General features: G+C 37.4%; 1 protein-coding gene across 2 annotated transcripts in view; it reads right to left on the reverse strand.

Moving 5' to 3' along the window:
• RAB27B (RAB27B, member RAS oncogene family) overlaps positions 1–13,397 on the reverse strand; it is a 2,233,495-nt gene that overhangs the window by 1,107,554 nt on the left and 1,112,544 nt on the right. For both annotated transcript variants that reach the window (XM_044075084.1, XM_044075069.1), the window contains one exon: positions 928–1,076. The gene's annotated coding sequence lies outside the window, so the exon portion shown is untranslated. The remainder of the gene's footprint in view (positions 1–927; positions 1,077–13,397) is intronic.

Genomic DNA, 13,397 nt, shown 5'->3' on the forward strand with positions numbered 1-13,397 from the left:
CTGTGGTGGGAAAGACTTTCTGGTTAGCTTTTTCTTTTTGTGGTTTGAAGCATAACCCACTCTAGAACCAGTAGTTTGTTACATGGTCAAGATGAAAATGGTGCCACTTTCCTGGGGAAGAAAATAATTAAATGCTGGTAAAAGCTACCAGTTTTTAAAAAATCTCAACTTTTTATAGAAATCCACAGAATAAAGCACTTTAAAACACATTGCCAGTCCCCCAAAAGTAAAATAAACACAATTTCTTCACAGAAAAAATGATTTTCAGTTGCTTTACACAACTTTGAAACTGACAGGATAAAAGAATGCCCCATTTAAAAGTACAACATAGTCTCACGACAGTCTGCTAAAACACAAAACTCCAAGAATTAAAATAACTTTCCTGAAGAGGAAAGTGATAAAACACATACAATATTTAGAAAATGGATTTTTTTTCACCAAAGGGCAATTTTCTGTCCAGCAAAGGAACAGCACCAAGCCAACTGTCGATCTTTCAAAGCCTCAGAGAAGCATACTCTTCGGTGGCAGTATAGCCCTTGGGGCTCATCACCCAAACTTGCCTTTTAGTCAGCTCAGCTCAAGCTATCTGACAATCTGGGTGCCTGGAAGATGCATAAAGCTTTGGAAGCTTGCCAGCTGTTGTATTATTGGCAGGATAAAACCGATATAGCTAAGAATACTGCAGCAATGATCAATATGATGAACATTGGCTGTTTCTGGAGATCATGTCAACAGATTAAGGACTGCAAGAACTGATAAAGCATGATGATAATTTTCCAGGTGTTAAGTCGTGATATAAACAAATGTATTATAATTCATAATCAATGTTGCATTTAAAAAAATACAAACTTTTCTGAAGAATATTTTGCAGCATTCTGCTATTTATATTAAAAAATGCTCTGCAATTTCAAATGCATGGCAACTTACCCTCTGAGTCATGTATGCTTTCTCTGTCAAAGAAACACTTCACTTACAGCTTCAAACATCAAGTTTTTCCTGAATCTTCTTTGTCAAAATATGCTAAAGAGTTTTTTCAAAGTCACAGGGTCCATATAATTAATCTGGAAGTGCAGCACCTTTAAAATTAAAGACAAATATATATATATATGATTAAATCGCTTACTGGTATGAATGACGCAGCATCTTGTTCAGGTGGCAATACATATCAATTTTAACATAAAGAGTTTATACCACACCATAGCATATCAGCACTTCTGCACTTTGGTTCAGGTATTTTATAGATTCTGTTACTAATATTAAGTTAAGAATAATACACAGAATACTAATATTAATAGTAAAAAGCGTGTACTGTATTTACAAAGTGTACCATCAAAAGACTTTATTGCAGCCTAAGATTTCAGCTGTCATCCTTTATCAAGCAAACCATAATTTTTTATGTTCATATTGATCTAGGACTCTTCTAAAATATGAATGGTGAACATGTCAAAAACAGCTCAAACAGGAAAACTATGACAAACATTTACCTAACATCTACATAAGACATAAACACTCTGCTGCACAAAAGTGTAAAATATAAAACAATGCCTTCTGACAACAAAGATGTAACTAATCAATCTAGCACCTGTTTATACACTGTGTACTTACCTATTTATTACTTATTTACTTACATGCTTCCATTTGTTAACTGGGTAAGGGAATTTTTCCAAGGACCATTTTCAGCCATGATCCAAGCCCAGAGACAGAGACAATATGTTAAACGAAATCACTGTTATAATTGATAACATTGAGGCAGATCCTGTACAGTAATGCATACAAACATAGGGACATAAAGTAAAACATGAATACCTGCATGTATGCTTAAAGTAGCCTTATGGATAAGGCATTGGCCTCATAAGCCAGGGATTTGGGTTTTGGGTCCCATCTGGCATGACATAATCTTGATACAAGTAGAGCTTCTAGAGGACGGTTGGTATAATGTTTAAGGTGTTTACCTCTCAAACATAAAGTACAGTGTTTGATTCCCACCTTTGGGAAGTTGGCTAGGCTTAAAATGACCCAGAAGAGCAGCTAACCTAGTACTTATCTATGAACCTACAAGGCATGAAATCAAAGATTTTCAGTGGATGCAGAAGATGAAGTAACATCATTTATATAGTACAGGTAATAAAGTGTAGTAAAAAGCTAAAGAGCCCAGTTACTGAAGGATATTTGCAAATTTACAGTTGCTGCAGGGTAAATGTAACAGCGAGATGAGTACATCAGTGGTAAGATATTGGTTGTGCATCAGTGTTGAGGTTAAAAATGAAGTATGAAGAGACCATAATCTAGTAGAAAAAGGAAAAGAATACGTTGCATGATAAACAGCAAGAGTGTGTAAAATATTGGGTACAGAGTAGCAGAAGTGGGAACTTATAACTCTGAGTCTCTGAAGCAGCTCCTTTTCTGAGTTTAAAGAAGTGTTCTTTGTTTCATGTTATCAGTACTTTTATTCCTTCTCAAATCATCAATCTAACAAATTGAGGTCTGTATTATGTGATTGAACAGTCAAATGTTCGAACACATAATAATCGACCCCTAAATATCGAAACAATGTACTGTCGAATGGCAAATAAATAAAAAATAAAAAAATCACCCATACAAATCATTAAAACACTCTAAGCAGGGAGGCAAGCCCCATGCACCCTCCACACCCCACGCTACTTAAATATACCAACTCTGAGATCGCGCTACAGTGCAGACAATGGAAAATGTCCATATCCGCACTGTACGGAGATCTCCATTGAACCGTTTGACATTCTGACAGTTCGTAATTAGGGGTCGAATATTATGTGTTTGAACATTTGACTGTTCGATCACGTAATATCGGCCCACAAATTGGAGCCATTTTTGCAAAATCTCTTTCAGTGACTGTTTAATTTAAAAGGGGGTCTAGCTAGCTGTCAGTCTATTGGTACTGTGAAAAGAGTTGAGCTGTTGTTTCTCAAAAAGCAGTGTTTGTAATAGTGGGCAATAAATATTATTAAGCCAATTGTATGTGAGTGTGTTAAATAATAAAAATGCTCACTGGCTTGCACTGGAAACCATTTCCATGCCATTATAGATGTGTGATGGTGGTGTCTCTGGTTGGCAAGATGGACATATCTGAGAATTTTGTTCTCAGTTGTTTGAATTAGTGTAGTGCTCTGGGCAGAAGCAATGGAAATGATTCATAGGGCATACTCAAGTCTACGTATGAAAAAGGCTGGTGGCATAGTTAAACAAAATAGGTATGACTTAGGAAAGATCATAAATGCAACAGAAAATGACTCCCACACACACTAACCAAAAGTCAATTGCAATTTCTAAGGGAAAAAAAATCAGCTACATCTACTACTTCAGTACCCAGAAGTGAAAAAAGAAACGAGATGTGCTTGTTTACTTGAAAAGTGCTGCACAGCAGATAACTACTGAAGCACATGTTCATGAAGAAATGTTTTAACACAGCAAAAAAGCAGAAATGCAGACTTAAGTTATACAATTGCAATGGATGTAGAGCTGTAAAATTCATGAATGTAGCACCTCTAATATTAGTGGACAACACAGAATAATGCAAGGGGCATATATGCAAAATACTAAAACAGAATGCACAGGTAGTTATTAGGCACGTGGCCCAAGGGACCAGTGAAGAGCCTAGCCCATTTTCTGACTTGTCCCAGAATACTGCCCACTGAAATGATATGCACAGAGTCACAAAACAGGCAAATGAAGGCTGAAGGAATCAAACACTGGACTAAAAGAATCAAAATGTTGCCAGCTCATAGCAATGATTCTCTGTGCTTACTGCCAGACTTCTCTAAACTACCTCATTCTCTGCTGTGCTTCTGTTACCATGATTGCTAAAAGTGAGGCTGTAGTAAGCTAAGGCCACCTGTAGGGGTGCCTGTGTTAATTCTTAGGAGTATAACTGCAATCCTTGGAATAGTGAGACTGTTATAACAGGACTGGGAAATACATGCTAAATTTTAGGATACAGAATGTTCCCCTTCTCCAAGGTAAGTGTTAAACCTAGAATCTAAAAATAAATGGCTAATACTACAAGTGAATGTCAGATCCTTTCATAATATTACTTGATAATGTAACTAAGCAGAAGGTGGGTATTTTTACAGCAATGACATCAACATGTGACAGCAATGACTTATGTCAATAGATGTGTTCACTGTCAACTAACAGGCCTCATGCATGAAAGATACACACAGTATAAAAACATGTAAGAAAGCAGTACAATTTTAAAAACTCAATCGCTAACACGCACATAATAAGTAGTCAGCTATGCACCCTAGGCAATACAAAAAAGACTTGTGCATCCCTGAATCCAAAATATAGGAAAGCAAGAATATAGCACAGTTATCATCATTTCCACAGGGTGTTGTTTTGGGGGAACAGGAGGCCAAGGCTGACACAAAATGTAGTAAGTGCTTGTGAGGAAGACAGATAGACATTTGGATAAAGTATCAAATGGCCACTGAGACAGAATGAGCTGTAAGTCTCACAAATGACCCATGTAACTTTTATGCATGTGTGTCTGCCTCAGCAGTCAGCTTGAAATGTAGGTGTGGATGTCTGCAATAACACAGCCAAGCGCTGTGCTAGCTCTACATCCTAGTATATCGGACAGGTGTGACTAGTGCATACTAGAGATAACAGCTCATCATTGTCATCCCCAAATGCAATTACTTGCTCTGCCAGGAGTTGCACTGGCATGTCCATGTCCATGGTCCGATGTGCTGTTGTTATCTGAATGTGACTGATGTCTGTTGGATGAGCTCTCCTCATGAGTAAGCCCAGGACCACAATCCCATGGCCTACCACATTTGGGTATAAACACCTCAATCACTGATGGAGCACTGGAAGTAGTGCAATGGTGGGAGCATGATCAGGCACAATCATATTGGCTAACAGCAGATGATGATGCTGACCTATGTCCATGTGGATGCTGTCCCCCACCCAGCAGAAGTTCCATCACAGACACTGCTCATTCCATTGTGTCATTTATCCGATGCATTGAATCAGTCACATGGTGGAGGCAGTCATGCATGTCAGCCTGTGCCACATCTACAACCCTAAGAATGTCCTCAGGGGACCTAGTAGAACGTGTCTGTGCCTCCCATGATGGCCCTAAATGCATGTCGAATGGCATGTAAAAACACACCAGGATCAACTGGAGGGTGGACAGCAAGCTTCCTCTGAGCACCCCTAACAACCCTCCTGCATGGCACCTTGCCCAGACTTTGGCTGTGTCTGTAGTCAACCAGCACCGAAGCCACAGTAACCATACTACCCTGATCAAGTGTGTCACCCTCCACCTGTTTAATATCTGAAGGCTCAGGGAATAGGCCTACTGGCTGAGCCCAAGGAAAATACAGAGGATGGCTGAATGTCAACCTCAGTGTCAGATTCAACCACTGCACCGCAAGACTATGCTTGTGTTTGGCCACCATCATCATCATCAGAGCCTGCCGGTACTCTGACATCAGTTGGTGAGAGTCTTACACTTCCACTGTCAGGATCAACTGTGATAATAAGCAACAAAAACAGAAAAGAAATTAATACCTGTACTAAATATTTAAAACAATGTATATAATATAAGACTAATATTGTTCAGACTATCACAGATGGTACAGCAATACACACAACACTCATTACACCCACCTCACACATAGAGATAAATGCACATATCTGACAAATTGTCATCAATAATCAAAGAAAAATGTTTGCCTTACCATATGCAATGACTTGACTCTTGGTAGGGATGATGGTGCTGGAAGAAATGAAGCAAGGTAAGGATGCAATCATCACAATTGCAATAACAAGGGGGGGCAGGTAATACACAATGTTTAATTGGGTAATTGGGGTAATTGGGTCCTCATGAGTAAACAAAAGTATAAGAAAATGGTATATGATTTATCAGATGTTAGGGAAGATTATATTAAATTAAATTGTAACTCAGTGAATGAATACAATGCACAGTTGTTGGAGCTTTTGGAAAGAGGGGAGTGTTTGGGCTTCCTCACTAGGGAGAATGTTAGGAAGTTATTTGTTGCTAAACCTTATGACCCGATTTCTTATGCCTTGCCTAAGATACACAAAGACATAATTGACCCACCTAGGAGGTCTATCATCTCAGGGGTAGGGTCATACTTATGAAATGTGCGTTTATTTCTAGATTTTTTTAAAGAAATATTTAAATAAAGTGCCTGCACATGTTACTAATACTGAAGAACTTTGTAAGAAGGTTAGTGTAGTGGAATGGCAAGATGACTTTTACTGGGTGGTTGTAGATGTAAATTCAGTTTATATTAACATTCAGACAAAATGGGGTCTAGAATCCATTTGGAATATTATGGGTGATGGGCCCAAAACTGCTTTTGTCACTAGGTTGTTCGAATTCTGCTTAACACATAATTATTTCAAATTTGAGAGTGAGGTATTTTTGCAGCATAATGGTACAGCTATAGGGGCTTCTTATGCCCCAATGTATGCTATTTTGTATACGGGGTACTTTGAAAAAATATTCATTTATTGTTCTGAATTTTTCAAGAAATATGTTTTGGTTTAAAATCGCTTTATAGATGATCTTATTTTTTTGTGTAGGGGTGATGTTAGTGAATTTGATTCATTTTTTAAAGAGTTAAATCAAAATAATCATGGTTTGAAATTTTCTATGAAAAACGGTGAATCTTGTATTCAATTTCTTGATGTAGTAGTTTATGTGAATAATAGTAACAGAATTCAGTATAAACCTTTCAGGAAAAATACATCTGTTAACAATTTCTTGTATGTGGACAGTATGTATCTCCCTCATTTGGTGAAATCTTTACCCTTGGGTGAATTCAAGTGAATTATTCTGAATACTTCTGTGGAAAAATTTAAAAAGAAGTTTGTGATGGAAGCTAGGGATAGACATATGAAACGGGGGTACAAGGAGGAACACTTATGTCAGGCTTATGATGAGGCATTTGGAAGAAGGCATAAGAATGTAGATGAGAAAAAGAATAAGCATTTGGATAACAATGCTTTTGATGATAAAGTGTTCTTTGTTTCCCAGTATTTGGTCTTTTCAGAAGTGATGAGAAAAGCAATTTTGGACCTTTGGTACATTATTTGTGAAGATGTGGTAGTAGGAAATTTGTTTCCGAAATGTGTTAAATTCTCATAGCCATATTAAAAATATCTCTGGCATATCTATTAATGGAAAAAGATTCACCTGTAGGGGCAACGTTGGTTGCAACTCTTGTGGAGTGGTTTATATTGCAGGATGTGATTGCACCAAAGTAAAATGGTACATTGGTAAAACTAAAAGGCCAGTGAAGGTCAGGATTATGGAGCATTTGAGGGACATCAATAATAGGAACATGAGGAGTCCAGTGGCTGAGCATTTTGTAAACATTCATGGGGGCAGCATTTGTTCTTTTTTCCTCAGTATTTTGGCAGAACCTGTTTTATTTAGAGGGGGTGATATAGTGAAAAAGCTGAATGAATTAGAAAGTAAGTTCATTCTCAATTATGGAACATTATTTCCTAGGGGTCTTAATCTTGAGGTAAATTTGTAAATGTGTGAATTAACATTCTTATTTGTATTTAAAATTTTGTATTTAAATTTTTTTATAAATATTTAAAGAATAAGTAAAATTTATAAAATGTATTATAATATTCATAATTATGTTATGTAGGTTATTTAAAAAGTTGATGAAATTTGAAAAGTAAGCTATGTCTAATGTTTGTGATGGCTGCTTTTAGAAAATGTGTTTGTAGCACTTTAAAAATTGAAATGTATTATATAATTGTTTAATTAATTTGTTTAATTGAACTGATTGGGGTTTGAACCTGTGTATAAGTGTTAGTTGTTTGGCACTGTATTTTATCCGTTGAAGGTGAATGGTCGAGGTAACAGTGGTGGAGTAAACAATTCAAACTTCTTTTTTGTGTGGTCCTGCTTCTTGCTGTTTGGTCATATTTAATACACAATTTTTGCCTATATGTCTATCAGCAATTTTAACTGAAACCTGGCTGACATCCACTCAAAGCCCATGTGTAATGAACAGAAATGTTTCTTTAAGTTTCTTCATTTATCAATTGCTTCATTCAAAAGAAAAAAAAACACATGAATTATTACTTAAATGTTTCTGTATTTTACTAAACAACCAAATCTTGCAACTTGACATATGTAAGCTCACCTGGAACATCCTCCTGGCACATACTTGTCCTCCCAGAAACACCAGCACCAATATCAATCACATGTTGGTGTGCTGTTTACACTGAGACCTCTGGATCTCTGACAGTGGGCAGGAACTCTTCATTTGGTGTAAGTGGTGGCTCTGTGGCAGCCCTCCCCCATACCCAGATGTTCATGGGCAACTGCGGCTGCTCTCCTCTGGGCTAATAAAATCATATCAGTGGCCTTATGACACACCTGATCGTAAGTCCCAGTGTACCCCCACCCACTGCATTCATATCATTGACTATCTGGTTCCAAATTTGCATTCTGTCAGCCATATCCCCACATCCACTCTCAAGCTGAAAGGCATCATGGCATCTGAATGCCTGTACTACAATGTTTTTTTCAGGGTCACGGAAAGGGGGTTTACATGGATTTGTACACTTGGGTGCCGTAATCCTATGGTACATGAAACAGAGAAGGATATAACACAAAATACCACATAGTTAAATTCCTGCTCATATATATATATGTGCATATTTTCAAATATAAGTACTGGAGACACATATTTCATTTATTAAAATTCAAGGTTATATGGTTGTACCACATCATACTCACACACAAACCAATGTCTGATCCAAAAAGAAGGAATACCAATTTAGTAATGCATTGTTTACCACAGAAATAAGAGGATGACTACACAGTTTCAAAAGTAAACTTTTTTAAACACAAATTTTGTTGTGGCAACACATAAATGATACTTGGCTCCCCCATCCCCAAACAGGCAAATACAAAGTTTTTACAAACCAAGGAATGCCACATAATTCAATTGTTATATATGCCTTCAACATAATTCTCACAAAATGTGTACACATTTTCAACAGAAAAGTTAATTTTATATTACTGCCTGTCACTTCTCACTGTGCCCAGCACTCCCCCAGAGGTGTCTATGGTCCATCTTAGAAGCATAACACCCCTGTGTCACTGACAAGTATGTTACATTTCCCTGAAATAACATAAGAAATGTTTAATATGTTTTAACAATCACACTTGTGATAAAAGTTAATAGGCTACCTGAGAAAGAAAATGCCTGCCCAAAATGCCTAAGACAACAGTGAACTGTAAAAAGAACATACAGATAAAAGTTCCATTTTTTAATCCATGTATATAAAAAAATTCTTTGTAACATATTTACAAATGTAGAATGTATTAGAAAAATACAATTATACCTTAACAAGATCAGAAGCCTTCTCTGTAGGTAAAGCAAAAGCAATAGCAATATTCTATGGTCTACAAATGCACAAGTCTCCTCACCTTCAAGTTCCCATAACTAAACAATTACCTTTTTTAGTGTAGATTCAGGTCTCTGAGCACAGTGAAGATGCAAATGAGGTGAGAATTCATTAGAATTGCTGAATCCCATATGTTTCACTTTGTGCAGCAGGTGTAAACATACTGTAGGTACTACCAAAGTTTTTTTTGCTAATGGATTGTAATTGTGAATGATTAGTGTGAGGAGAAGGAAGACACAACAACAATTCAGACTATCTTCCCTGCTTGGGTGTGTCTCCCAGGATACACTCACAAAGTGTAGAAGTAACAGTAACAGGCATTTAAATGGAAGCAAAGAGAACACAGTTCTCATTTTTGCCCACAAATAGCAAAACTCTCCTGCCTTTGCTGAAAACTGTTTTATAAGGTCCTGTCATTTTATCATACATATAAAAAACAATGATACAAAATGCCCTATATATTGCATGTGTGAGAGTACAGCACAGATAAGAAAATAATGAACACAATACAAAGAGAAAACAGAGCTGCATTGGACCAAACAATACTCATAACTGGTTGTGTGATCACTCATTGCAATAAATCTGTAAGCAACACGTACATACAAATGAGAGTGTACAAGTGTATATGTCTATGAATACCATGGAGGAAATGGGACTTGCTTGTATGTACAATGACTTGTTTACCTGCTGCAAAGTTGTTTCTGTAGCTAAGAGGAAATAAGACAATCCTAGAGTGTTTGGTAAGTTCATTAGTATGACAATTCAGATCCAGAGTTGTGTAAAAATCTGTAAGGTGGGTTAAAATGTATTTTGTAATGCTGTTTATGTTTCCTTTTTTTTAAATATTAATATTTGCATGATATGCGGATTAGCTCAAATAAGGTGAAATTGATAAATTAAAATTAATGGAAATTTCTGCTATGATAAGGACAGCATAAATTAAAGCTGTGAATCAAGTGTATGTGTAGCACACCTGGTAAACATGATGAAGCACACAGCACATAGGATATGTAGATCATAGTTCAAGTCCAAATTTCTCTTTTAATGATGAAAAATAATAATCACTTTTTAAAAGAATAATACATATTGAGCTTTGCCTGTCACGTTTGTGTGTTGCTCACCTCTGCACAAGCATTGCATAATGCCCCAGGCAACAAACAGGCATTGTCAATCTCAGAAAAGATACATTGTTATATATTTTGCCTTCCATTGAGCAAACACGCTAAATGGCATTGGGCGACAATCAGCACACTTTGACAGCAGCTGCAGTTCCACAACACCTACAGACAATAAGGCAATATATGTTCACTTTACTCTGTTGAAGAAGTGAATAGCTATGGTTCTTTCCTAATTCCTTCCTGCAAATTCCTATATTACTTCCCCTTTGTTCTTCCTCCTCACCACTTCCTATCTACCTCATTTTAACACCTTTAATCTGGTCAAAAAATAGAATCACACACCACACACATAGCAGAACTGTCCCCTAGAAAAGGCCTTCACTTTTTGTCCTTTGTGTTTACGTGAGTTTGGCATTACACACCTTCGCTGAATGACTGTGAATGGATCCTCATTCTATGGCATAGTGATGTTACATTCTCACAATGCTTCTTAAATTGGCTGTGCTAAAGGAACACACAGTTAAAGCAGAGTAATGGCACTAATATTAAATATTTCCTATCATATTTATTAAGACTGATAAATGCATAAAATGCCAATCCGTATGTGTAATGTTGACATAATTCAATTGAGTGGTGTTCATTTTTATACAGTACTTGTAGAATCCTCTAATACTGGTGCTAAAAGAATCACAGCTGTTACAATTGCTGCCGCAGAGAGAGCTAGGCAGTAACTGTTTTTCCTACATCCCGTACTGCCCAATGTTGACTGCTGCGCCTTTCTACTTAGTGTGTTTGTGCAGAGGAAGGTGAACTAATAGAACTGCTATTATTTTATCAATGAAGCAGAGGCCTGTATTTGCTCATCGCTTAACTACGCACAAATGGGGAAAGCTGTGCTATTAGTACTTCATGTCATAACATTTCTGACAGAATATTTGCAATATAAACTACATTATGAACACAATAGCATACCTCAGCTATTTCTACCAAAACCGATATGCATAAGTACTTCTCAGATTCAAGTAGTAGTCATGAAATGTAAATCTTGCATGTGCAAACACTTTCCATCGACCGTGCAAACCAGCTGCTCAAGGGTGCACTATGGAAATAGCTGATTTGAATGAATTAGTATGTTTACTTCCCAGTTGTTCTTCATTCAATAATAATCCATGTAAAACAACAACCAAAATGAAGGCACCTGTTACTGACTGAACACATATTTACAGGGACTGATGTGTGCCCTGCACTCATGCACTTGAAAATGGATATGTCAGTAATAATTTCCAAATGTCAACTACACTACAGAAATAAATAGCACAACTGAATTGTAACATCATCTAAAGCTTTATACTGAGAATAGACATTCAGATTTCCTTATACATGTATCAACATGGACATGAATTCATCAAGAATATGAATACATGTGAATACACAGATGCATGCATGCTGATCACAAAATGTGTGCATCTGTGTGTGACAGTAAGTGTGTAATTTACACAAGATATTGAGAAACAGCTGCATATGTCTCAGGTCTGCTACATGCATTCCTGACAGCTTTTTGCATTTAGTTTGAAAAGCTGTCTTTTAAAATATACCTACACATTGGAAACAGAACAGTAAATAAAAAATCCACACTTTGCACATCACTCTCATAAGAGCATATGTTACCCACACCATATAATATTGATGACATCAACTATAAAGACCAGTATAACAAGGTAAAAACATACTTCAGGGATGGTGCAAATATTAACTACTGTGTCCTGCAGATGGGACAAAATGCTTACATGTAGCTTAAATTACCACAACAGACATATTATGTGTGTGTGTGTGTCTCTATGTATGTGTAAGTGTGTGCACATAGCTAGAAGGACATGAACCTGTATCCTGCTGCCATTAATCCGGTCCCATAGGTTCATAGGTATGCATTAACCCAATGGCCCTGGAGCCTTTACTAGCCTAGACCATGTGATTACCCTGGCATCATGCCACTCGACCTTAGTTCCCAGCGCCTCTGTCAAGTACAGCCACTGGAGTGATCCCCAGGTGAATTTTCTATTTCCCATCCACTCATCAAGACTTCTCTTGAAGAAGGCCAGTGAGGTGCTCTGTTTGACATGCATGGGAAGTCTCTTCCATAGCATGGGCAGTCTCTGGGTTATTAGCCTGTTCCTCCAGCATGTTCTGTTGATTGTGGTAATGAGGTTGAGGTCTTTGGAGCGTGTGGTGTGGAGGGATTGGGATTTCTTTAGATGTAGCATTTCTAACAGAGCTGGGTCATTCAAGGCTTTGTAAGTCAAGCAGAGATTGCCTCTAAGTAGGTGATATGAGACAGAAAATAGTTGGAGTTTTTTGAGTCTCCCCATACAGGACACGTATTTAAGGCCTAAGATCCTCTTTGTGAGGTACGTTTGTGGCCTCTGCAGTTGTTGCAGGTGTCTAGTGAGGTGCATGCCAAATGGGGCATTGTACTCGATGACTGGCATAATGCAGGAAAAGTAGAGGGAGACAATGACCTTTTTCTTGCTGGATGCAAAACCCTTAGTAATAAGATGTGCCACCTAGAAGGACTTTCTGACCACAGTGGCAATGCAGAATAAATATTTTTACACTTGTACCTGCCTACACAGCCATTTCACAGAGACCTCCCAACATCTTCTCCCACTATAAATTGTCCAGCAGCAGTGTAAAAGTCAGACTAATGCTGTGGTACATGTGTTAAGTACTGAGTTCTCTAGCTTGTGTAACTAGATAGGTAGGGGTTCTAATCTCACTACAGTCAATTGGTGTGTGTGTGTGTGTGTGTGTGTGTGTGTGTGTGTGTGTGTGTGT

This window comes from Protopterus annectens, chromosome 1.part1, assembly GCF_019279795.1.
Source record: "Protopterus annectens isolate FY-2018-M chromosome 1.part1, PAN1.0, whole genome shotgun sequence".
NCBI classification, from domain to species: Eukaryota; Metazoa; Chordata; order Ceratodontiformes; family Protopteridae; genus Protopterus; species Protopterus annectens.